A 27,500-nucleotide genomic window follows, 5' to 3' on the forward strand; every position below is an offset into this window, starting at 1 on the left:
TAACCCATTATGTCACATTGGTAACATTCATGAAACACCCATGAATTTCAATATGCCACGAACTGAACTGTGAAGTGGAAAGGTTTGAAAACGATTCGAGTGTAAACGATAGGACATGAGAAATCACACACTATGGTTTAGCCTGCATGGCTGATGGAACAAAATTAAAGACTGGTAATTTTCAAACTTAAAACCAAGCTGAAAGTCAAGTTCCCTACAGGAACTTCTGTGCATGCCCATGACATGCACATGATGGATGAGGATGGAGAGAAGTTGTGGATTGATAATGTATGGCATAGTCATCCCTGTGATCTACATAAACAATGCAGGTTATTATCATGTGACATGCTCAAATTCCATATAACAGATGAGATCAAGAGATGCCTGTGAAGAAGTAACAACAAGGAGGTCAAACGTCAGTGGATCAATCTTTGGATTTAAAAAAAAAATATGGGAAGTGGGCATTGCTGGCTAGGCCAGCATTTATTGCCCATCCCTAAATATCCTCAAGAAGGTGGTGGTGAGTTATCTTCTTGAACCAGCTGCAGTCCATGTGGTGTAGGTACACCCACAGTGCTGTTAGCGAGGGAGTTCCAGGATTTAGATGGAGTGACAATGAAGGAATGGCAATATATTTCCAAGTCAGAGTGGTGAGTGGCTTGGAGAGGAACTTTCAGGGATGGTGTTCCCATGTGTCTGATGCTCATGTCCTTCTAGATGGTAATGGTCTTGGGTTTGGAAGGTGTTGTCTAAGGAGCCTTGGTGAGTTCCTCAGTGTAGATGGTACACAATGCTGCTACTGTGCGTTGGTAGTGCAGGGAGTGAATATTTGTGGATGGGGTGCCAATCAAGCGGGCTTCTTTGTCCTGGATGGTGTCAAGCTTCTCGAGTGTTGTTGGATCTGCACTCATCCAGGCAATTGGACAGTATTCCATCAAACTCCTGACTTGTGCCTTGCAGATAGTGGACAGGCTCTGGGGAGTCAGGAGGTGAGTTACTTGCTGCAGGATTCTTAGCCTCTAACCTGCTTTTGTAGCCACATTATTTATATGGCTAGTCTGGTTGGGTTTCTGGTCAATGGTAACCTCCAGGATATTGATAGTGGGAACTCAGTGATGGTAATGCCATTGAATGTCAAGGGGTGATGGTTAGATTCTCTCTTGTAGGGAATGGGCATTGCCTGGCACTTGTGTGGCACAAATGTTACTTGTCACTTACCAACCCAAGCCTGGATATTGTCCAAATCTTGCTGCATTTGGAGAGGGGCTGCTTCAGTATCTGATGAGTTATAATTGGTGCTGACCATTGTGCAGTCATCAGCAAACATATTCACTTCTGACATTATGATGGAAGGAAGGTCATTGATGAAACAGCTGAAGATGGCTGGGCCTAGGACACTACCCTCAGGAACTCCTGCAGTGATGTCCCGGAAATGAGGTGATTGACCTCCGACAACGACAGCCATCTTTCTTTGTGCTAGTGTGTGCCTCAATAAGGCATTCAAGGATCATGCTTGTGCCGAATGGAATAGGTGGGTGGTTGACAGAGACAAAACCTTCACAAAGAGTGGAAACATCCATGATGCCCCATTTGATGTTTTGTGTGATTCCTTCATCAAATTGTGAGATGCTATTAATGCAGAAAGTGTCATCAGATCATTCAAAAAATGCAGAATATCCAATTCAATGGATAGAGATCATGATCTGTTGTGGAAGGATGATGCTGAAACCAAAAGCACCAAATCTGATCCAGAGTAGGAGGCTTACAATGATGCCATGGCCAAATTGACTCATAACGAATTCGATGAACTCTTTGTATTGGATGCCAAAGACAATGAATTTCATGATTTTTAAAACGTTTGATTGTGGTCGATGGTATCCTTGTAGAAATTAGTTCATCCAATAAAATGTGTCACATTGGGCCATAACTTCCAACTTGCTTCGGAAAGTGCTGGTTTGCAAGAATTAGATGAAATAAATGCGCTTCCTGGTCTTGAAAATTATGCCAATCCTTCCATTCGTCGGAGCTGTTTGGGGCCTGCATTGAAAGAGTTCTTGCAGGCCCAAGTGAAGTGTAGCTCCAGTGGATTCAAGGACGCCACGGCCCCTTTTTTTAACAGCACTTGCTGCTATAAAACGGTAAGTTTAAGTGGCCAGAGAAATTGACAGGCCAGGGAGAAGGTTAAGTGTCTAAGACTTGGGGGGTGGGGGGCATTCAGGGTGTCCGGGGGTGGGAGTGGGGGGTGGTTGGTCGGAGGTCCAGTGGGGATGGGTCGCAAATCATGGGGAATTGAGGGGAGGGGGCCTGTGGAGGCTAGGCGGAGTCGGAGGTCCGGGGTGGGAGTGGTGGGGTCCGAGGTCTGAAAGGGTGTGGCCCTGGGGTTGTCAGAGGTCGGGAGGTGGGGATCGGAGGTTGGGGGAGTGGGGTTGTTGCAGGAGTAGGGGAACAGAGGTTGGGTATGGGGGATCAGAGGCCAGGAGGCGGGGGATCAGAGATGGGGGGGGCGATGGGGCATCAGAGGTTGGGGGGAGCGGTGGGAGATCGGAGGTATCAGAGGTCGGGAGGGGGTGGTGGGGGGTAGCAGCGTGGGGGAATCGGAGGTCGGAGGGTGCAGGTGGGGGTTGCAGTGGAGTTCCATGGGATCGGTCTGGGTCTTTACAATAGGTGCCCAGAAGTTAGAAGTGGTTTCAATTCTTCTAACTTTTTCTGAGTGACTATTGGTGTTACCTCATCAAAACACTCTGGATACATTTGGACCAGGTTTTCTTTGCTTCTGATTGAAGGGCACTTTTCAATTGGTGTACTACTTTCAACTGTCAGTGATACCTCTTTCATCTCATAGTTTACTGAGATCAGCTGCAGCTCTTCACAACAGCTCAACCGCAGGATAGCAGGACCACCTGCTTCAGTAATGTAGAACATACAGTTAATGTTTTTTCCTTTGTGTCCCCCCTCTGATTAGGGCAGCTCTTAGCTGTTGAATCTCAGCATGACATTACTTGGAGCTCAGAGCATCTTTCTTTGGGTAGCAATTTTCATTCAAATTTTGAGGAAATTTCTTCTGGTATAGTCTGAGCGAGGTGATATTACTTTGTGCGCCGGTCAAAAGCTTCGGAATTCCGGTTGCGTAACTTTCTTCTTGATCTGAATGGTTGTGTGAATTTCTTTTCTCTGGGAACTGTCGTATTCAAGGCATTTCATGGAATTGTATAGTTCCCACGTCACTTGCATCCTCAAACTCACTGCTATCTTCCAGGGTATGGATGCTTTTGTTTCTTCTCCTTCTCATTTGCCTTGTTGCTCTGCCTCTAGTAACTCTTCCACTACCTTCTTTCTTTGTTCTGCACATTTTTTCCAAGTGATTGGGCTTTCCATAAGCTCTGCAGTTTGATCCATATGCAGGACAGTCTGTGAACTCATGTCCACAGCTTTCATACATCTTTCTCTCTGCCTGGTGTGCATTCTTTTGTCACTGTTTCACTGCATCGACCTTGCTGTCCTTCCCTTCACTTAGCTGTCCTTCCTTTGACTTAACTGAAAGCTAGTTGCTTGGGTGGTCAGTGTCTTCATCTATCTACTCATGGTTTTTGTGTGTTCTGGCAATGTCAGCAGCCTGCAATATTGTGAATCTAGTCCTTTCCAATCAAAACATCAGGGTGTGCAGAGCCCCAAAGAAGCTGATCAATCAGCTTTTCATCTGTTTATTTGAGAAATGTAGTCAGTCAGCAAATGTAAATTCAATCTTGTTACAAGCTGTCAACAGGCTCACCTGGTTCCTGATTCAAGCTCTGAAACTCATATTAGGGGATCTGATGGTTTGACTTTGGCTGGAGATGTGTGCTGAATTTCTCAAAAATTTTATCTAGGTTTTTACTGTCGCCTCATTCATCTCCCAGTTACTGAAATTATTTCACTATTTCCCCAAGATTTCCCACCCACCTCAAAAGGATGTAGCTGATCCTTTCCTCTTCACTAGTGCCTTCTATAGAACTAATGAATATCAATCTGCACTTTTGTTTAAACTTTTCAGATATCTCCATGATGTCAATGGCTTCCCAATTTATCATCAGCTGGAGACGTGTGTGCATTGATGTGGCGATGGACATTTCATTTCCACACAATTCATTCAGTTTTTCCCCTCTTTCTGGCACTAAGTTGGGTTGACTTTTCTCAATTTACTTCAGCACCAAATCAGTTTAAAATGTTTGGGTGTTAACCCACTGCTGCCAACAAGTATTGTGGTTCCCAGAAGTCTGAAATAAATACTATTTTACACAGAAACAGGAATGATATATTGTTGTTTTCATACACTGATTGTGGTGCGGTAGTGAGTGATGTGGCATTCCAGATATTATGCATACAAACATAACTGTATAGTTTTTAACTCTTCTCAAATAACATAGTAGACATAAGGAATAAAACTGGATGGACCACCTGGCATCAACCCAGGCACAGGAAATATCAATGGCACACTCGGCGCTATTGACCCTGCAAAATCCTCCTTACTGGGAGCTTGTGCCAAAACTGGGAGAACTGTCACAAAGGCTTGTCAGGCTGTTGCTTGACTTAGTTATGCAGGATCATACATTGCAGCCAATGTTCCAGGCACCTTCACCATTGCTGCGTGTGTCCTGTCCCACCGACAGCACCGATCCAGCAGGGGCAGTGGTACAGTTGTATACAGCCAGCAGGGATTTGCCTTGGGAGTCCTTAATTTGGACTTTGGGCCACATTAAGCCTCAGCTGATGAATCAGTACTCCTCCATGTTGAACACTATTTGGTGTAAGTATTGATGGTGGCAAGGGCACAGATTGCATTCTGGGTGGGGTCTTTTATGTACATCACCAAGAGTCGCTTGGTGGCACCACTACTGACCATGCCCTGAAGGACATATCTGCCAGACAGGGCAAATGATGAGGGAATCGAGAAGAGGGAATATGCCTACTAGGCCTTGTCCTCACCAATCTACCTGTCACAGATGCATCTGTCCATGACTGCACAGGTAGGAGCAGCCACCACACAGTCGTTCTAAAGACTAAGTCCTGTCTTCACATTGAGGATTCTCTCCAGCATGATATGTGGCACTACCACCATGCTAAACGGGACAGATTTTGACCACATCTAGGAGCTGAAAGTTGGGCATCCGTGAGGTGCTGTGGGCCATCAGCAGCTGCAGAATTGCATTCAGCCACAATCTGTAACCTCATGGCTCATCATATCTCTCACTCTCCATTACCATCAAGCCAATTGATCAACCTTTGGTACAATGAAGAGTGCAGGAGGGCATGTCAGGGCATCAGGCATGCCTAATAATGAGGTATTTTTATTTGGTGAAGCTACAATACAGGACTACTTGCATGCCGAACAGTGGAAGCAGCATGCGATAGACAAGAGCTAAGTGATTCCACATCCAACAGATCAGATCAAAGCTGTGCAGTCCTGCCTTGTCTAATTGTAAATGGTGATGGACAATTAAACAACTAACTGGAGGAGAAGGCTCCACAAATATCCCCATCCTCAGTGATGGGGAAGCCTAGCACATCAGTGCAAAAAACAAGGCTGAAGCATTTGCAATTACCTTCAGACAGAAGTGTCGAGCGGATGATCCATCTTAGCCTCCTCCTGAGGTCCCCAGCATCACAGGTGCCAATCTTCAGCCAATTTGATTCACTCCACATGATAACAATAAACAGCTGAAGGCACTGGATAATGCAAAGACAATGGGCACCTAGCCAAGCTGTTTCAGTACAGCTACAACACTGGCATCAACCTGACAATGTGGATAATTGCCCAGGTATGTCCGGTCTGCATAAAGGAAAACAAGTTGAATCCAGCCAATTACTGCCCCATCAGTCTACTCTCGATTATCAGCAAAGTGATGGAAGGTGTTGGTAACAATGCTATCAAGCTCAGTTTGTGTTCTGCCAGGGTTACTCGGCTTCTGACCTCATTACAGCCTTGCTTCAAACCTGGACAAAAGAATTAAATTCAAGAGGGGAGCCGAAAGTCACTACCTTGACGTCAAGGTAGCTTTTGATGAAATGTGGCATCAAGGAGCCCTAGCAAAAATGAAGTCAATGGGAATCAAGGGGAAAGCTCTCACTAGTTGGACTTGTATTTAGCCCACAGGAGGATGGTTGTGGTTGTTGGAGGCCAAATATCTCAGTCCAGGGACATCGCTGTACCTCAGTGGTGTTCTAGACCCAACCAACTTCAGCTGCTTCATCAATGACCTTTCATCCATCATAAGGTCAGAAGTGGGGATGTTCGCTGATGATTGCAACTCCTCAGACACTCAAACAATCCATGTCCAAATGCAGCATGAGCTGGACAACATTCAAGCTTGGGCTGATAAGTGGCAAATGACATGCGTGCCATGCAGGTGTTAGGCAACGACCATCTTCAACAAGAGAGAATCCAAGCATCTTCCCTTGACATTCAATGGCATTACCATTGCTGAATCACCCACCAAAATCCTAGGTGTCACCACTGACTGAAACTGAATTGCACCAGCCATGTGAATACTGTGGCTACAAAAGCAAATCAGAGGCTAGAAATTCTGAGGCGAGTAACTCATTTCCTGACTCTCTAAAGCCTGTCCACCATTTACAAAGCACAAGACAGTAGTGTGATGCAATACTCTCCACTTGCCTTGATGAGTGCAGCTCCATCAACACTCAAGAAGCTTGACACCATCCAGGACAAAGCAGCCTGCTTGATCAGCACCCCATCTACCACCTTAAACATTCACTCCCTCCACTGCCAGACAGTGGCAGCAGTGTACCATATGCAAGGTGCACTGCAGCCACTCACCAAGGCTCCTTTGACAGCACCTTCCAAACCCGCTACCTCTATCACCTAAAAGGACAGGACAGAAAACCACCACCTGCAAGTTCCTCTCCAAGCCACACACCATCCTGACTTGGAACTATAGCATCCTTCCTTCGTTGTCACTGGATCAAAATCCTGGAACTCCCTTACCAAAAGCATTGTGGGTTTACCTACAATAGATGGACTGCAGCGGTTCAGGATTGTGGCTCAACGCCACCTTCTCAAGGGCAAATAGGAATGGGCGACAAATACTGGCCTTGCTAGCGATGCCCACAACTTATGGAAGAATAAAAACAATTATAATGCAACAAAATAGGCTCCAATTTATTTTTGCTTGGTTTTATGCAGACTACATTAAGATCTCTCAGATGGAATGAAATGGTAATTGCCAATCTCTGGAACAAGTTGCTGCTGCCTTATGCAGAAGTTCTGGTGTGCTGAAACGTGAACAAGAATTCTGGATTGTGGTAGGTATCACTAGAAGGTATTGCATCTCTCAGCCACAGTGGTCCCTCTGAACATCTTTTTTTTATTGTCTTTGGGGGCCAGACATGAACATTCAAGAGATCCTTTCGTTTTTAAACTCTCCAATGAATTGTGCAGGTGATTGGATGGACATGGTGGGAGGATCTTTGCAGCATGACAGAATAGGGCAGGTTTCACAGACTAACTAGTCCTTTCTTGTTCTTTGCTTTTATATGATCAAGATTAGCTTCAATCAGAAGACATTCATTGCACCTATATAAAATACTATTTTATATAAGTTACTTCACAGAAATGCTAGCTGATGAGAAATTCAGACACTTCTTTTGTGTCAGTTTTGTATTCAAAAGCATATCAGGTTCTCTGTTAGCATGTTTGTTCAGTGAGGAGGTGAGCTATACAGACCAAAGTGGTGACAGGTACAATTGCTGATCTGTGCCAAGTCAGTTTATCTCAGCTGTGATGAAAGCAATTGTGCTATACCTAACTTCAATGCCTGTGGATTTTGGGGTTGGGGGAGAATCAACTGATAGCTATCCAGTGAAATTTACTGTAAATGTTTCAATTCCTGGTCTTTACTGAGCTAGTTCCTCTCAACGGAACAGCAGCACAGGCATTCAAATTGGCCCAAGTGCACAGGGTTAGAGAAGGAAGGTTTGTTTAATATCTTACTTCTGACTCCATTAGCACATGCGGACATGTGATAACAGAATCAGCCTTGGATATGATCCCTTTAGCAATCGCATAACTTGATACTTATAATCGAGAAATATGCATGAAAAATTATCACTTGGGTAAGGTGCCAGTGCATGTAAAACCATGTCCAAGCAAGGAATGAATGCATTCAGTACAGAGATGGGAGAAGCTGATGTTTGTTGGGCCGTACAGATCTTTTCCATTAAGAGGAGCAAGCAATCAAATTAATACATGCTAAAGACACAAAGTTGAACAACGCATTGGAGGGTGTAAGGGCCTTCATGACAAAGTACTGGAAAAATCTTTTTGATCAGCGAACAGAAAACCCACTTTTCTTTTTGAGAAATTTTTGGCATGTCATCTTCAAAGTGTGTCAAAGGTTCAAGGTTATAACTTGTGTCATATTCTGTGTCCAACAGAAAAACTTTATTCAACTTTCATTTTGCAACTAGAATTACTGCTACATCATCTATTGTAATTTTTATATAAAAGCATTATTTAAAACTACACAATCATAGCAAAAGCCACAATGTTTTTCAATGCAGACATCCTCATTATAAACTAAAGGGCACAGAACAGTACTTTCTGAAGATACAATTGTCTCAAGAGATACTCCATATTTGGTACCTTCAGCTTTCAAGTAGAAAGTCCTAGTTGTAAGCTTTAAAGTTGGACTTTTTAAAAAAATCTATTTCGGAAACAATCTGCTATTCGTTAATAAATGACTGCTTAGTCCACTAAGTTAAAAATTAAGCATTAAAATTTTCTTAACTGTGTCCATGCTAATATAATCCCCTCGCTGTGTTTTGCAAGCAGACTTACATTTGTCACATTTCACACAATTTTCCTACTTCTTCACAAAGTGCTCTTTCTCCATTCTTCTGTGGATTATAATTTAGTCTGAAAAATAGAATCTTGTTCTTCTGTGGTCTATTGTGTACCATGAGAAATAATTCATTTGTTCAGTTCCATTCAACATTAAAATCACTCAGTACAATAAACAGCCACTTCAATAGCAAGAGTGATCTGATTAATGTTTTAATTTAGAGCTGTACTGAACTAGCTGCTCCCTCTATTGCTGTTGAATAGATATTTGTATTTTCACCAGGATGATCAGGATGTGCACTAATGTTTGTAATCCAGGAATACCATCTTGTAGTTTGCATTCATACAATAATTCAATTTAAATGGTATTTGTGAACTCTGGAATGACCAGATTTCTTTCTACAACAAGGGAGGCCATGACCATTGAAAAATAAATTTCAGTAATAATTTATCCACAGGTTAAACCAGATAAATGAAGTGTCTCTCTCTCTCCGTAATACAGAAATGTTTGAAACAGTGCAGGTTATACTTTGTAGCTCTTTCTTATGAAATAAATAAAATGTTGCAATTTTCTTCCAATCAGCAAAGCGGTCCTTGTAATCAGCTTGTCTTTATCTGTGAAGAGGTGTTGGAGTTAGGTTGCATGTGTGAGAATGGCTGATTGGAAGGATATGTAAATTCACAGGTTACTTAGAATGGTAGAAACAAGAAACGAATCACATTAACTAAGGAAAATTTGTGCAAGGTTTAAATTAAAATTGAACAATGGTGGAAAACCACCCATCCAACTGAAATATGCTATTAAAGAAGACAGTGGAAATCTGTTTTTGAATCAGAAGCATAATAAAGGAAATTGCTACAATTTGAAAATATACTGTACCTTTCCCATTTGTAAACAGAATGGATCCTCTCTTCTGTTGATATTTTTTCCTTCGAACTTAATTGATGCCAACATTGCCAAATTTAAACTGATTTCTGCTAATTACTTCCTTGTGGGGGAGGGGCAAGGGGGTTATGTTGTTACACTTTCTAAAAAGAACACAATCTGTTTGTATTGCACATGTGATGAGGTAACAGAGAGGGTTGATGAGGGTAATGCTATTCATGTGATGTACATGGACTTCCAACATGCATTTGATAAGTACTGCACAGCAGACTTGAGAGCAGTTAGAGCTCATTGGATAAAAGTGATAGTAGCATCATGGATAAGAAATTGACTGAGTGACGGGAAACAGAGTAGTGGTGAAGAGTTATTTTTTGGACTGGTGGGAAGTTTATAGTGGAATTCTCCAGGGTCAGTAGGATCCTGGTTCTTCCTGATATATATAAACAATCTACACCTCTGTGTACAAGGCTCAATTTCAAAATTTTCAGACGGGAAACTTTGAAGTATTGCGCACTGAGAGGAGGACAGTGTAGAACTTCAAAACGACATAGACAAGTTGGTTGAATGGGCAGATGAGTAGCAGTTGAAATTTAATGCAGACAAATGTGAAGTGATTCATTTTGGTAGGGAGAACATGGAGAGGCAATATAAAACATAAGGATTTGAGTACAGATGTAAAGAAGTCTTGCTGCAGTTGTATAGAGCCTTTTGAGATGGCACTTGGAGTACTGTGTACAGTTCCGGTTTCCTTATCTATGGAAGGATATACTTGCCACAGAGGGAGTGCAACAAAGGTTCACCAGACCGATCCCTCGGATGGTGGGATTGTTCTATGAGGAGACTGGTCCTATGTTCTCTCGAGTTTAGAAGAATGAGAGGTGATCTCATTGAAGCACACAAAATTCTTACAGGGTTCGACAGGGTAGATGTAGGAAGGATGTTTGGCCTGGCTCGGAGGGGGAGGGGGGTGGTCTAGAACCAGGGTAGACAGTCTCAGAATAAGGGGCAGACAATTTAGGACTGAGATGTGGAGGAACTTTTTCACTCAGAGGGTGGTGAATCCTTGGATTTCTCTACCCAGAGGGCTGCAGATGCTCAGTCATTGAATATATTCAAGAGATCGATAGATCTCTACATATTAAAGATATCAACAGATATGGGGATAGTGTGGAGAAGAGCCATTGAGGTAGATCAGCCAGGTCCAATTGAATGGCAGAGCAAGCTCGAGAGGCCGAATGGCCTGCTCCTATTGCCTATGTTCCTAAAATAATGAGTACAATTATAAAGGGGCTGCAAGAGCAGAGGGACCTGGATATATAGGTGCACAAATCATTGAAGGTGGCTTAAGACAGCGGTTAATACAGAATACAGCAACCTGGGCTTTATCAAAAGGAGCATTGAGTACAAAAGCAAATTAGGTTAAACCTCAAATGGAGGATTGCCTCTTGTTCTTTGCACTACAGTTTAGGAAGGAGGTGAAGGTATTAGAGAGGGTTCAGAAAATATTCATGAGAATGGCTACAGGGATGAAGGACTTCATTTACATAGACAGATTGGATAAGCTAGGACTTTTCTTGGAGAAGAGAAGGTTGACAGGAGATAGGATAGAGGTATTCAAAACCATGAGGCGTCTAGGCAGACTAGATAGGGAGAAACTATTCCCAAAGATGGAAGGAGCAAGAACAGGAGGGCTCAGATTTAAGATAATTGGCAAAAGAAGCAATGGCAACATGAGGAAAGATCTTTTTTACATAGTGAGTGTTTAGGATCAGGAATGCACTGCCTGAGTGTGTGGTGGAGGCAGGTTCAATCACGGCATTCAAAAGGGAATTGGATCATTATCTGAAAAGAAAATTGTGCAGGGCTATGGAGAAAAAAGGCAGGTGGCACGGCACTAGGTGAATTACTCCAGAGAGCCAGCACAGCCACGATGTGCCGAATGGCCTCCTTCGATGCTGTAACCATTCTGTGATTAATAGCAGCAATTCACATCTGTCTGTAAACATTTTTGATTGGCATTTAATGGATTTTGAACTGTATTAAGCTGCATATTCTCTGAAGGTAATGGTAATTTTATTTCACAGGATCCACACAAACAGGTGTCAGAGAATGCAGACTGACAGGCACAAGGGTCATCACTAATGACGTAGCCTTGGAAAATATTGAGCTCTCCAATACACAAGTTGGGTGCTTTGATTTGCAAATCAGTGAGGTATAAAATACTTTACAAGGCATGTTGAAGGCTTGAGCAAAGTTTGAACAGTTATTCAGTCAAATGGGTCATATTCAAATTGATCCCATTGTGTTTTTGAAATTGGCTTGACAGACAGCCACGAGGTCAGAGCCCTCATTAGATTGATAAATACTGGAAAGCAATTGGCTCTTCAGTTTGCTCAGATCAACCATATTATCAGATTAACAAAGGGAACCATAACTCCATGAACATTAAAATATGTGTACACTTGCAAATGCCCATCAAAAGGCTCAGTTTAAAGGATTAAAAATCTCAAAAAAATTTATGCTAGACTCAGGAAAATGTTTAATCTACTGATGAAAATAAAATCTGTAATGCTAATTTTATTATTCCACTGCACATATTTCTTATAATAAATGATTCATAGTTTAGCTCAAAATGTATGTATCTTTTTTCATATTTCCTGGGGTGTTCAGGAGCATAAGTGGAGCACAAGGAGCCAATTCATAATATACATGATATAACTTAGTGGTAAGATAATAAATCTACTCTAAGGCATAATATATGATGGGTATAAGATTTCGTTTTGGTGGATGGGTTGTTTATGGGAACTGCCTGTTCAGTGAACATCAATGAAGTTTTAAGAGATGGCCTGAATTGTAACATCCTTATTTCAAGCCCTTCATCATTTTTCAGCTAACTGATGAGAAAGGGATACCAATCCAAGGCCTTTCTTCCAATATTGTTTCAAATTTTGAAGAATTTGAGGTGACAGATTCGATTTTCCCTTCACAATGTTAGGAATATGAGAAACTTACTATGTGAGAATTTGTATTTTTCAGAAATTAATTTCATAATGTGCTCATAACTAATATCACTTTTTTTCTATTCATTCATGGATCGTCAGCAATGTCAGCATTTATTGCCCATCTCCAACTGCCTTCGAGAAGGTGGTGATTGTCGTGTTTCTTGTTTTAATGATGCACACAGGCAGTTGACAATGTAGCTGAGCTAACTTTATTGATAACACATTTTCCTAACATGAACACATATCTGCGGTGTCTGAACTCTATCAAACAGGCTTCAACATGTGCTATCTGACCTTCAACCCCCAGATCAGATGACCCATATATAACAGAGTACCGTATAGTATCTAATACTGGAGTCCACAACCATAATCAGCTATCATGACATTTCCCTTTTTAAAAAAATAACTTTTATACCACTCAAATACAGAAAGCCTTTTATAATTCTTTCTCACTCTGTTCTGGTCAGTCTGTTTTGTCTTTTACTCATCTCTGTATCTCTGTGATTTTTTTTCACAATTCTTCCACTGGATATTCTGAATGGTGACAGAAGTGGTTTTGAAGGACAAGGGGCCTTCTCCAGCTCTGTGTCACTATCACCCCTTGGATAGTTTTCAGGACTCTGAGGCTTTGTCTGGTTATCTGTTGCTTCACTGGTGCATTTTGGTTTTTGATCTTCAGCTACATTTTCTGGTTCTGAGCAGGGTTGCATTTCATTTGTTTTCTGTAAGAATTCCTGGCTTCTCCCACACTGCTGTCCGTTTGGAGTCTGCACTATGTAAGACCTTGGTTTTCCTGTGATTCCTGTGACAACAGCAGATTCCAGATCCCTTCATGCTGAATCCTCACTGTCTCTCCCATGTTCAGGTCAGGCAGAATTCAGGCACCTCAATCAAAACACTGTTTCTGCTTCTACAGTCTCAGTTTCAGCAGGTCCTGTACGCCGTAGCTCACTAGTTGTGGAAATAACAGCAGTTGGAAACTTAGTGCTTAGTCTTCTCCCCATCAGGAGCTGTGCTGGAGATGATCCAATGCCCTTCTAATGGAGTATTCCTGAAATCCAGCAGAGCCAGGTAGGGGTCTCTTCCATCTGCCTTTGCCTTCTTCAACATGTGTTTTAAGGTCTGCACGGTATGTTCCACCAATCCACCGTTGGATTGTGGATATTTGGCACTTGGCGTAGTGTGGCAAAACTCCCAGTCCAGTGCACATTTGTGAAAGTCAGTGTCTGAGAATTGTGGACCGTTATCTGAGATGAGCACTTCAGGTATGCTGTGGCGAGCAAAAATTGATTTTAAATGATTTATTACAGTGATGTACTATCATTTCTCAGCAGCACAGGCTCAAAAAACTTTGAAGAATGATCTCCTGTTAGTAGGTACTCAATGTTGTCAAATGTGAACAAGTCCACTCCAATTTTCTGCCACAGACTCTCTGGACACTATGTTGTTGAAGTGGTTCTTTTTGTTGCGATTTACTATACTTTTGGCACACTGCACATGCATTCACCATAGCTCCGATTTGTGCTTCCATTCCACACCAATACATCACATTGTGAGCCATTCTCCTGCATGTTTCTATGCCAAGGTGACTTTCATGTATGCGCTGAAACATTTCTTTCCTCAGTGTTGCAGGAATTATGATCTTTTCTCCCTTGAAAAGTATTCCTCCTGCTCCATGAAGTTCCTCACGAAAGTTCCAGTACTCTAGTACAGCAGAAGGGGCTCCCCACTCTGATGTGTGGGCCAGCCAGTTTGCACAATCTGCTGCGGTTTTCTCACGGCGGTGTCACTCTTGGTCGCTTTCCTGATCTCATCCAGTTTGGTTACAGCCACAGTTAAGTTGTTTGTCAGCAGGTGAACCTGTGCTTCCGTTTCTTTATCCTCTTCCTCTGTGATAAGTAAGTATGCACATGATAGAGTGTCTGCGATATACATTTCCTCACCCAGTTTGTATTTAACTCTGACCTGGTACTTCTGAAGACGCATTGGTAATCTTTGGGTTCTTGGCGGTGCACAGATCAGGGAGTTTTTAAGTATAGCTTCCAAAGGCTTATGATCAGACTCTACCTCCATGTCTTTGCCATAGACAGATTGGTGGAAGCGTTCTAGGCCAATCACAATTGCTAGCATTTCTTTCTCTATTTGGGCATACCACTACTATGTTTCAGTCATTGCCTTTGAGGCGTATGCCAGTGGTACCTCATTTTGAAAGAGGACAGCTCCCAGGCCACTCTTTGAAGTGTCCACTAAGATCTTGACAGGCTGACTGACATCGTAATACTTTAACACTGGTGCCTGGGTCAGTGTTCTCTTTAGACTGGCAAAGCTTTCTGGTGACTTTGTTCCCAGTGCCGTTCCACATGATTTTGTAGAAGTTCTCTGAGAGGGGCTGTCAGGTCTCTCATGCTTGGAATGAGTTTCCCAAGATAGTCACCATTCCCAAAAACCTCTCCAAGTTTTTCTTACATTCTGGGGATGGCATGTTCACAACTGCTTCGATTTTACTCTGGTCTAGCTTCAGCCCCTCACTTGTTAGCACATGTCCCAAGTATTTGATTTCAGGAAGACCTATTTTGTATTCTTCTTTCTTCAACTTCAGGTCCCTTTCTCCAGCTCTGGTCAGCACCTGCCTCGGTCTGTGGTCGTGTTCTTTTCATGAGGCTCCCCAGACTAGCACATTGTTGATATAGGTTTCCACCCTTCTAACCCTTCAAACAGCTGCCTCATTGTTTTGTGGAACACCTCCAGTACTGAATTAATACCAAAAGGTAAGCATAAAAACCTGTATCACACGTATAGTGTGTTGAAGGTACAGAGATAGGAGCTGCATTCATCCAGCTTGACCTGCCAGAAGCCTGAACTCACATCCAAGGTCGAATAGTATTTTGCATTAGCTAGCTTACACGTGATCTCTTCTATTATGGGCAGCTGGTAATGCTGTCTTTGTACTGCCTGGTTTAGGTCTCTGGGATCCAGACAGACTTGTAGGTTCCTATCTGATTTTTCTATAATTACAATTGGACTAACCCACTTTGTTGGTTCTTCAATTTTCTTGATGTGAAGTTTCTCCATTCTGTCCAACTCTGCTTTCAGTCAATCTCTCAGCATTACTGGTATTTTCCTGGGCATGTGTATTTTCGGTGTCTTAGTTTCGTCAGTCTTGATAGTGCATTCTCCTTTTAGGCAGCCAATCCCCTGGAACACATCTTTATACTCGCTCAGGATGTCATCAGTGGCGACACCGTTAGAAAATAGAGATAGTTTAAATAAGTTGTATTGGTACTTGCGGGTGTTAGGAATGAGTTTTAGCTTTAACATTTAAGTTTGATTTGTATTTCTGTACGTGTGGTTAAAAAAAAGTCAAATTGTATTTTAGTTTCACTTTAAAAGGTGCCTACATTTCTAATGAGAGTTTTACCACTGTTGGAGCCAAGTTAAAGAAACAAGAGTAGAAAAACTGGGCTCTTGCCTAGCAACAGGGGTCCAGAGAGGCAGTTCCTCCCACAGACATGTACATAGAAGAATCTAGAAACAGCAGTTTGACTTGGAAGCCGTTTGAGTTCAGTTGGTTTTGAATACAGCTGCCAGGCAGAAGCAACCTAGAAGGGACAGATAGCCAGTCCCAAGCTAAAGTTGGTTGAAAGTAACTGTCAGAGAGAGACTGCGACAAATAGCCAGTCCCAAGCTAAAGAAGATAGCCCCAAATTTAGGGGATTGGAACAGAAGAAAGTCACAAGCAGATCTTCTAATCAAAGGAAGGACAGGAAGCTGGAAAAAGTCCTGTTAAGTGAAGTTAAGGATGAGGAGCAGAGAAAGGCTCCAAGCTTCAAGCTGCAGGAAGCAGAGTCAAAGCAATGTAGGCTTGTGAGAAGCCAAGAGGACCAAAGAGATGGCTGAAGGTCTGTAACTTTTTGTTATGGGCATATGAAGCAGTGGTGTACTGTTGACAGTTCAGTGAGAGAGTGTGCATGGAGGAAAGCTTGAAAGCCTGTGGTGACCCAGGGGTGAGGAACATCGGAAGGAGAGTTTGAAACCCTGGAGGTGGACCTTTGCAGAAGGCATCTGAGAGAAAGCGTCGGTTTGGGAGAAGATTCCAAAGTGAGTATTGGGAGAGTGGAGACTAGAAACCCTCGTGTAAAAGAAGGTATTCAGTGAGACTGATTGGCTCAGGTGTGACAAGCATCTGGAGGGCGGAGGAGGCGAGGAATTGAGGAAAGATCCATTATATCTAATTGAGGTGGCATCTGTCACTTTGTTTCAGAGTGTGGTAAGCCTGACTACAGGTCGCCAATTGGTTTACATGGACTGTGTACTTACTGTGAACATTAGAGTATAAGATAGTTTTTGTAACTTGTGCTATTCTTACAAATCTGTATATATCTGTAAAGTATAGTTATGAGTGAAGGGGTATTGTAATATAGTTCAGGTTTTCTTATTGAATAAATGTTTTATTATTTTGATAAAAGTTCATCAGCTGACTCTTGTGAATGTTCAGTAGCTACTCTGCACACATTTAAATAAACAAATAAAAGTTAGAATCTGTCAAGCCGGGTTCCACCCTGGGGTCAGGCTAGTCCAATTGTAACATCAACATAACAATAATCTCTTGATTAGCTTCAGATTTTCATAAGCTTTGATTCCAAGTGAATCAGTTTTCATCACTATGAATGGAAGTGCTTGAGATTATTTTTTGTAGTTGGCTTTAAGTGTGCACTTGGTTTCTACAGCAATTTTTCACCTGGAAAAGTAGACAGCTTCACTTTTGTTTTAGTTAGCTGTTCTTCTTTGCTTAGTTTACGAAACAGGCTTATGGGAATGACATTTGCTTAGGTACCTGTGTCAAGCTTAAAACTCACCATCATGTTAGCAATTTTTAAATCAACCTTCCATTCATCTTCTTTGGAATTTGTTGTTATTGTACCAGCGAGAAGTCCAGTTTCAGTGTCTGTGTCATTATCTGCACTCGTGTGCACTTTCTTCGATTTACACATCTTAGCGAAGTGACTTAGTTTATCAAAGTTCTTACACTGCTTTCCATAGGCTGGACAACTACTTGGTAAATGCTCCGCATCGGTTACAGTTAACAGTTTTAATAGCATTTTTGTTCTTTTTACCTTCAGGCTGTCTATTTGTTCTTTCCTAGGGCTATTTCTGTTTAATTGCATTCAACCGCTTGACTGTGTGCGGCTTTTCATCTGTCATCTGTTTAATCTGGCATTTTGTTGTCTTTGCCACTCTGCAGATATTTATTGCTTTCTCCAGCGTGGGATCAACTTCTCTCACAAGCCATTCTCCTAGATAGTTATTTGCGACCATCCAAATTATTCTACCTTGGATGAGTGATTCTTCAAGCTCTCCGAATTCACTTGATTTAGCTCATTTTCTCAGCTCAGTTACATACTGACTCATGTTGTCACTACCTTATGTGCATGTAAAAATCGGCTTCTTTCATAAGTAATGTTTTTCTTAGGGCTGCAGTAGGCTTCGAATCTTTCCATTATTTCTTTCAAGTCATTTTGTTTCTCATCACTTTCAGGGTGAATGTGTTATAGACTTCTAGGGCTGCTTCTCCTGCTACCTGAAGAAAGAAGGGTTTTTTTTATCACTGCCCATAACTGTGAGGTACAGCTTGAATCGCTGCTGGAACCTCCTCCAGTTTTTGGTGAAATTGCCCTCCAAACTGAGCTCTGTTGGTGGTTTCAAAACCTCCACTGTTGCGCTTAGTTTTCCCCTGACATTATGTCTCGTTTCTTTTTTTCTGATGATGTAAATAGGCCGTCGACATTGTAGCTGAATAACTTATTGATTACACATTTTCCTAACATGAACACGTATCTGCAGTATCTGAATTTTATCAAGACAGGCTCCAATATGTGCTATCTGACCTTCAACCCCCAGGTCAGGTGGCCCCGTATATAGTACAGAGTGTCATATAGTGTCTAATACTGGAGTCCACAACCACAATCAGCTATTATCATGATAGTGATGAGCCACCTCCTCCTTGAATTGTTGCATTATTGTGGTGACAGTACTCAGTGACTTTTCATAATAGTTTGGTACAACTGAATGGCTTCTAGGTCATTTGAGAGGGCACTTGAGTCAACCACATTGCTGTGGGTCTGGAGTCACAATTTCTGTACCAGGTAAGGATGGCAGATTTCCTTCCCGGAAGGATATTTGTGAACCAGATAGATAGTTGCAATAATCCTGGAGTTACTTAGTCACAATTGCTGATGCTTGTTTTTTATTCCAGATTTATAAATATTTAAATTCAATTACATTCATTTAATTAAATAATGTGGTGAGATTTGAACACTTGTTCTTGAAGATCATAAATGCCATGCCTATGGGCTACTAATCCAGCAACATAATTAGTAAGCTACTACACTCTTAAGTGTACACCTCAAATTAAAGATATTTAAATTTAAATTTAACTCAAATTATCTATTTTTTTGAGAGGTAATAGATGATATGACTGTGAATAAAATCATTTTTCAGTGATTGCTGGAGTCAGAATATCTACATGCAAATTTACATGTAACATCAATTTACTCTCTGAACATTTGTGATAAAAACAAAGCATAGCAGAGGGATAAAATCACATTTTTCATGCACTGCAAGTGAGCAATATTGCCACCTCATGGAGTATAAATCATATGTCTTAGTTCCACTATAATCCTTAGTCTAAATTAAGTCAGTCAAATTTAAGTTAAAGTCCAGTGGAAAGTTTTGAAGACTAATTAACCACTGATATTCAGTGAATCAATAAGCAAATTTATGTGCAAAGATGGAGATGCTGTGTTTACACTTATAGTTCTCAGTTCTCCTGGCATCAAATTCACTCCAATAATTGTGTGGGCCGAATACTACTAGATTGTACGAATAAACGTAAGCATATTGAAGAAGTTATAAGTTTCATTCTGGATGTATGCAATTATGCTGGCAGTTTCCAGTTTTCCCAACACAAACAAAACAAATATCTTGTAAGAGAAGAAATAACAAACTTGCATTTATAACATGTTTTAAGTCCTCAAAATGAATCAAAGTGCTCACAGACAATCAATTACTTTAAAATATAATCACTGTTGGCTATTATTTGCACTCAGCAAGACTCCAAAACAGCAAATGAGATAAGTGGCCTGATAATCTATTTTGGTGATATTGGCTGAGGAATTAATTTAGTTCAGGACACTACCTGAAATACAGGATCATGATCAAATACAGTCAAACGGGTTATCTTGCTTTATATTTCATCCAACAAATAGCATCCCTGAAAACAGCCATCCCTCATTACTGTTGGCCTAATTTATGTGTTCATGTCCTGAAAAGATGTTTGAACCAACTGACTGGTTCAGGCTAGTGTTACTGTTGTGCCATGTGGAGTTTTTAAGGTGTTATCTGAGCATTGCAGGTTTCCAGGTAGGGAAGTAGCTGTCCATTGGTGGGATGCCTGGTACAAGAAATGCCTTTCAGGCAAGAACTTCGAATGGTTATCACAGGTGGCAACTATGGACTCCGCCTGCCAAGCAGCATGCAATAAAAGAATCAAGAGGCTAATGCTTTTTGGAATAGAGAAGAGGAGGAGCAGAGAGGAGAAGGGGAGAACTGCTGGAAGGTTTAAGACCAGAAGAAATAAGAGAAGAAAGCCATTTGGCCCCTCGAGCCTGCTTCGCCATTCAATAAGATAATGGCTGATCTGATTGTGACCTTAACTCCACCTTCCTGCCTGCCCCCCACCCCCCACATAACTGTTGACTCCCTTGTCAATCAAAAAATCCATTTAGCTCAGCCTTGAATATATTCAATGACCCAGTCTCCACTACTCCCTGGGGTAGAGTATTCTAAACACTAATGACCCTCAGAGAAGAAATTTCTATTACCTCTGTCTTAAATGGAAGACCCTTATTTTGAAACTGTGCCCCCTAGTTCTAGATTCCCCCATGAAGGGGGACATTCTTTCAGTATCTATCCGCTCAAGCCACCTCAGAATCTTATATGTTTCAATCAGATTATCTTTCACTCTTCTGAACTCCACTGAATTTAGGCCAAACCTTTCTTCATAAGGCAAACCTCTCATCCTAGGGGTTTGGCCTAGTGAACATTCCCTGAACTCCTTCCAATGCAAGTATGTCCTTCCTTGAGTAAGGTGACTAAAACCATACACAATATTCTGGGTACAGTCTCACGAATGCTCTGTACGGTTCTAGTAAGACTTCCCGGGTTTTATAGTCCATCCCTTGTCAAAAAAGGCCAAAGTTCCGTTTGCCTTCCTAGTTACTTGCTGTACCTACGTGTTGACTTTTGTGATTCGTGCACAAGGAGATCCAGGTCCCTCTGTACTGCAGCATTCTGCAGCCTCTCTCCATTTAAGACCATAAGACGTAGGAGCAAAAGTCAGTCATGCGGCCCACTGAGTCTGCTCCGTCATTCAATGAGATCATGGCTGATCTGATAATCCTCAACTCCATTTTCCTGCCTTTTCCCCATAAGCCTTGATTTCCTTACTGATTAAAAATCTGTCTATATCAGCCTTGAGTACACTTTATGACCCAGCCTCTACAGTCCTCTGCGGTAAAGAATTCCACAGATTCACCACCTTCTGAGAGAAGAAATTCCTCCTCATCTCTGTCTTAAATGGGCGACCCCTTACTCTGAGATTATGCCCTCTGGTCCTAGACTCTCCCACAAGGGGAAACAACCTCTCAGTATCTACCCTGTCAAGTCCCCTAAGAATCTTATATGTTTCAATAAGGTCGTATCTCATTCTTCTAAACTCCAATGAGTACAGGCCCAACCTAGTCAACCTCTCCTCATAAGAAAATCCCTCCATACCCAAGATCAACCTAGTAAACCTTCGCCGAATTGCTTTCAATGCCAGTATATCTTTCCTTAGATAAGGACAATAATAATATTATATTTAATTATTTAAATAATAATCTTTTTCTGTTCTTCCTGTCAAAAGGGTGGCCTCATTATAATCCACCTGCCAAATTTTTGCCCTCTCACTTTATCTATATCCCTTTGCTGACTCTTTGCATCCTCCTCACAACTTGCTTTCCTACCTATTTTCGTATCGTCAACAAATTTGACTACAATACAGTATGTACCTTCATCTAAGTCATTAATATAGTTTGTAAATAGTTGAGACCCCAGCACTGATCCCTGTGGTACTGCACTAGTTACAGTTTGCCAACCTGAAAATGACCCATTTATCCCGACACTGTTTCTTTTTAGTTGCTAATGTAATTACAGCGCCCTGGACACCATAAGCTTTTATATTGTGTAGCAACCTTTTATGTGGCAGCTTATCAAATGCCTTTTGGAAATCCAAATACTCTACATCTATTGGTTCCCCTTTATCGACCCTGCTTGTTACATCCTCAAAAACTCTAATAAATGTGTCAAACATGATTTCCCTTTCTTAAAGCTATGTTGACTCTGCCTCATTGTATTATGATTTTCTAAATGTCCTACTATTACTACTACCTCTTTAATATTGGATTCTAGCATTTTCCCAATGATAGACATTAGGCTAACTGGCCTGTAGTTTCCTGTTTTCTGTCTCCTTCCTTTCTTGAACAGAGGTGTTATAATTGCTATTTTCCAATCTGCTGGGACCATTCCACAATCTAGGGAATTTTTGGGGTTACAACCAATGCATCCAGTATCTCTGTAGCCACTTATTTTAAGACCCTAAGATTCCGGCCACTTGGTCCAAGGAACTTGCCAGCTTTTATTGTCTGTTTTTATATTTCTTTCTAGTTTTCCCTTATACTTCAATTACGCCCTCTATTTTTTTTTAAAGTCATCCTTTGTTGTTTTCTAAAACGTTCCAAATCTTCTGGAGTACCACTCACCTTTGCATCATTGTGCATCTTTTCTTTCAACTTGATGCCACACTTAACTTCCTTAGTTAGCCATGAATGGTGCATCCTTCTGGTAGAGTTTTTCTTCCTCAATGGAATATATCTTTGTTGAGTGTTATGAAATATCTCCTTAATGTCTGCTGCTGTTTTTCTACTGTCTCACCTTTTAACCTATTTACTCAGTCCACTTCAGCCATCTCTGTCATCATACTCTTGTAATTACCTTTGTTAAGTTTAAGACATTGGTTATGGACCCATATTTCTCACTCTCAAACTGAATGAAGTTCTATCATTTTATGATCACTCTTGCCTATAGGATCCTTTACTATGAGATCTTAGTTAATCCTACACATTTCCAGATCCAAAATAGTCTACTCCCTGGTAGGTTCCAGAAAGCATTGTTATAAGAAACTCATTCTCCAGGATACCTTTGCCAATTTGATTTGTCCAATCAATGTGAATATTAAAATTACCCATGATTATTGCAATAACTTCTTAAACTGCCCATTATTTCTCGATGTATACTCTGTCCTACTGTGTAGCAACTGTTAGGGGGCCTGTAAACCCAGTTTTTTCCTCCTTTCTTTTGCTACACAAACTCAATCTACATTTGATCTTCTGAATCAAGATCATTTCTCACTACTGTACTGATCTCATCCTTTATTAAGTGAGCTACCACGCCGCCTTTTCCTTTATTCCTTTCCTTCCGAAATGTCAAATATCTTTGAATACTCAGGTCTCAGCCATGGTCTGGTGTTCAGGAACGTGAAGAAACACATCCAACTTAGCAAGAGCTGTATGTAAAGGAATACTTTCCTGAATTGCTCTAATAGGACTGGATGAAACATGGATCAAAGATCAAGGGAAACTTAGCTCAAGAAGAATCTATGCTGGCAGTAAAACCATATTTACAAAGTTAAAAAATGTTGAATTGAAGTTTTGGTGGGCTAGAGATTAGTTTAAGGGGATCCCATGTAAAAAAAAGTTTGGTTGTGGGATGAAGGGACAATTACAGGTCCTGATAGCAATGCAATCCAGAAGAGGTTCAGAAAGTAAGCAGGTGTGCGGGACCTCAAAGAGAAGAGAGAGGTAAGAGGTCATTATCTCAAAGACAAAAGCAACAAAGTTTGTAGAATAGATGGAAGACATAATAGATTTGCCCTTTTTATAGTGTAATGAGGAGGAAGATTGGAAGGATTTTATTAAAGGATATCCAGCTAAACTTTAATGTTCTGATATTTTTCAAACCAAACACTTTAAAATGCATAGATTAATTTTGCATAACACCTGTTGCAAATAAGGAGGACACAGGACCACAAAAGCATATCGTTGAACTTTTGTTGAATATTTTAATGCAAATCCTTGGAATGTAGGCTACAAACAAATCTTGTTATCCATCCACAGTACTAGCTTGAATTTTTAACCAAAATATCAAAGAAAAATATTGAAATTAGAATCCCAATTAAACATCAATCTTTCCAGCTAAAGGCTCACCTAAACTCAAGACACTGGTCAAATGCACTTTATCCTAAATTATAATGGATTCCAAAATAAAAATCCAGACAACCCCCCCCCCCCCCACCTTTTTAAATGTAACATTGGAGTTCTACAGTCTTCTGACTTTTCAAATATGTTTGCTAATTAAAATTTTCAATTTTCAATGGGAATGGCTTGGCTAGAATTGCCCAGCTCACAATCAGAAGACTGGTGCACAACATATTGTTTTATTAAGTCACTCTCTGCTGATAGCGATAAAAAAGAATGCAAGAACGAAGCCAAGAAATTTGGCTGTTAAGATAATGATTTTATACCAGGTTTTAATATTTCTAACTTTCTCTATATGGTATGGTATGGTCTTTCTCTGTTTGTATTGACCCATTTCCAGAATTACTTTCTTTATAATTGCAAAAAGAGAATCCATAAAACCGCATTGCAAAATCTATGCAGCAGACCTCAACTTCAAAAGACTGATTCTTAATGTAGTCTGTTAGTTGTACAATCACTTCCAACTGAAGACTCCATCTGCCACCTCCAGTGTTACTTAAATGTTTCTTATCCAGACAGACAGTGTTAGCCACTGCCTGCCACTTTACTCTACAGGCCAGCTGTATGGTAATGAGCAGAAACAGCTGAAAAACACTGAAGAGCAATAAGCCCAGTATGAAGCACCCTGAATAATACCCACATTCAACAGACCCTTAGTGTTATGAGCTTAAGAGCTATTCAGGAAAATAATAATACGCTTGCTGCATACAAATGTTTTCAGGAAAAAATGAAAAATATTACATTAAGTGTGCAAGAAAGCAATCAAAGCTAGTTCATATTTAAAAGTACTCAATGTCATAGGAATGCAAAATTTAGAGTCGTTTTACAAGAAACTTTGTTCAAGTGATTCAGGTTTAGATCTTAATTTATAATTAGCCTCAATCAACACATTTTATGGTAGTATGTATTAAATATTTTTATTTTCAAAAAAAATTTGGTAAAAAGTGCAAGGTTGATAAGTTAGGAATAAACACTGGCAATATACATGTGGGGAACAGGAAAAGAGAATAAAGGAGAACAAAGACAGCTCAGTAATACAACAGCAAATAAAACGATCCACTCTTGCAGTTAAAGGGACTATTGCAAGGCCCTTTAAATAGCAACCTATGCTTGGAGCGGATACCATCAACTAAACCACAGAAGATAAGACATTCCAGACAGCCTTTCCACGTCTGACTTCACTGACATTCTATATGGAGCAGACAGACTGATGATAACTGGCAATTTGAGTGTGGGTGTAGTGCCTGCCTTGTGTCGCCATTGCAATCTCAATACAAATCAATAGGCTATTTCAGACAATCATGAAGCAGTAGCTTTAGTTTTCATTTCCCACCTTTGAAAACAAAATATGTGTGCACATCTTTGTGATATGCTGAAACCATAGATCCAAGGTAAACTGGGTTATGCCTATAATAGCTTTGCACCATCAAGCACCAGCAGATGAACAGCTTTCCACACTAAATAGGCCTAAAGGAATCCATAAAACTGCATAAAACTGGTAGCTCTGGATTAGTAATCCAGAGGCTTAGTCTAATTGCACCACGGTAGCCAGGGCAATTTAAAGTTAATTCATAAATTTGGGAGGAGGTCTTGTGGTGCAGTAATGTCCCTGCCTCTAAGCCAGAAGCTCTGGGTTCGAGTCCCACTCCAGGGCTTGACGGAAAGTGCATTCACAACATGGTCCAACAGGTTGATTATCAACCTACAAGTCCTTCCAGTACACAGGCAGTAAGAGCGGGAGAGTCTCCTGGTCAGCCATGTTTGATGTGGAGTGGCGTCCCTCAAGCTAGTCTCTGGTGACAGACTAGTACCCTATTCCAGGAAAAACCAGCTACAGAAATAGATATAAGCATGTGCTTCATCTGTCTCATGTATCTCTAGGTGTGGGAAGAGAATCAGGAAGAATAAATCTTGAAAAAGCTATATTGATCATGAAACTACTGAATGTCGTAAAAACTGACCTGGTTCACTAAGGTCCTTCAGCAAAGGAAATCTGGCATCCATATTTACTCCAGACCCACAGCAACATGGTTGACTATCAAGTGCAGTCTGAAATGACCTAGCAAGCCACTCAGTTCTATCAAACTACTACAGAAAAGTTGAAAAGGAATTAAATCAGATGGACCACCCAGTATTAATCTAATCATCGAAAACGACAAAGGCACAACCTAGCTAGTTCACCCTGCAAAGTTCTCCTCATTAACATCTGGGATTTGTGCCAAAATTGGGAGAGCTGTCCCACAGACTAATCAAGTGACAGCCTGGTATGCACATACTTACCAAATCATATCTTACAAGTAATGTCCCAGACTCCTCCATCATCAACCCCAAGTATGTCCAGTCCACCAGTAGGACAGATCCACAAGAGGTGGCAGCATAATGGTATACAGTTGGGAGGGAGTGGGCCTGATAAGTTCCCAATATTGACTTCAGACCCCATTAAGTCTCATGGCATCAGGCAAACATAGGCAAGGAACACTCCTGATGATTACTATCTACTGCCTTGCTTTAGCTGATGAATCAGTACTTAATGTTGAACATCAGTTGGAGGGAGTACTGAGGGTAGTAACAGCACAGAATATACTTTGGGTTGTGGGGGAGGGGCTGCTTCAATGTCCATCACCAAGAGGGTTCACATCACCACTGGCCAAACTGGCTAAGTTCTGAAGGCTATATCCTACCAGACTGGGCCTGCGGCATGTGGTGAGGGAACCAAGAAGGGAAAAGCTTAACCTTGCCCTCACCAATCTACCTGTCACAGATGCATCTGTCCATGATAGTCTTGATAGGAGTAACCATCCCACAGTCCTTTAGATGAACTCCCATCTTCACACAGAGGACACAATGGCACTACCATTGTGCTAAATGGGATAGATTCAGAACAAATCTGGACATCCATGAGGTGCTGTGGGCCGTCAGCAGCAGAGACTTGCATCCAACCACAATCTGCAACCTCATGGTCTGGCCCAACTCTCACTCTGCCGTTATTATTGAACCAGGGGACTAACCCTAGCTCAATGAGGAGCATAGGCGAGAATTTCAGCAGCAAACATACCTAAAAATGAGGTGCCAAACAAATGAAGCTACAACACAGGGCTGCATTCATGCAAAAAGGCAAAAGCAACACTCTGTACTCTGAGTTAATGAACCTCACAACCAAGAGATCAGATCAAAGTTCTGCAGTTCTGCCACATCCTGCCATGATTAGTGGTGAGCGAATTTAGTAGGTAACAGGAGGTGGCACCATAAATATCCACTTCTTCAATGAAGGGGGAGCCCAGCACATCAGTACAAAGGACAAGGCAGAAGCATTTGCCATCATCTTCAGCCAAAAGTGTCAAGCAGATAATCCATCTCTGCCTCCT

The 27,500-nt window shown here is 41.3% G+C and overlaps 1 protein-coding gene across 3 annotated transcripts in view; it reads right to left on the reverse strand.

The window, feature by feature from the left end:
- Positions 1–27,500, reverse strand: part of fbxw7 (F-box and WD repeat domain containing 7) — a 189,930-nt gene that overhangs the window by 73,521 nt on the left and 88,909 nt on the right. The window lies entirely within an intron of this gene.

The sequence above is a fragment of the Carcharodon carcharias genome, chromosome 1 (genome assembly GCF_017639515.1).
Source record: "Carcharodon carcharias isolate sCarCar2 chromosome 1, sCarCar2.pri, whole genome shotgun sequence".
NCBI classification, from domain to species: Eukaryota; Metazoa; Chordata; class Chondrichthyes; order Lamniformes; family Lamnidae; genus Carcharodon; species Carcharodon carcharias.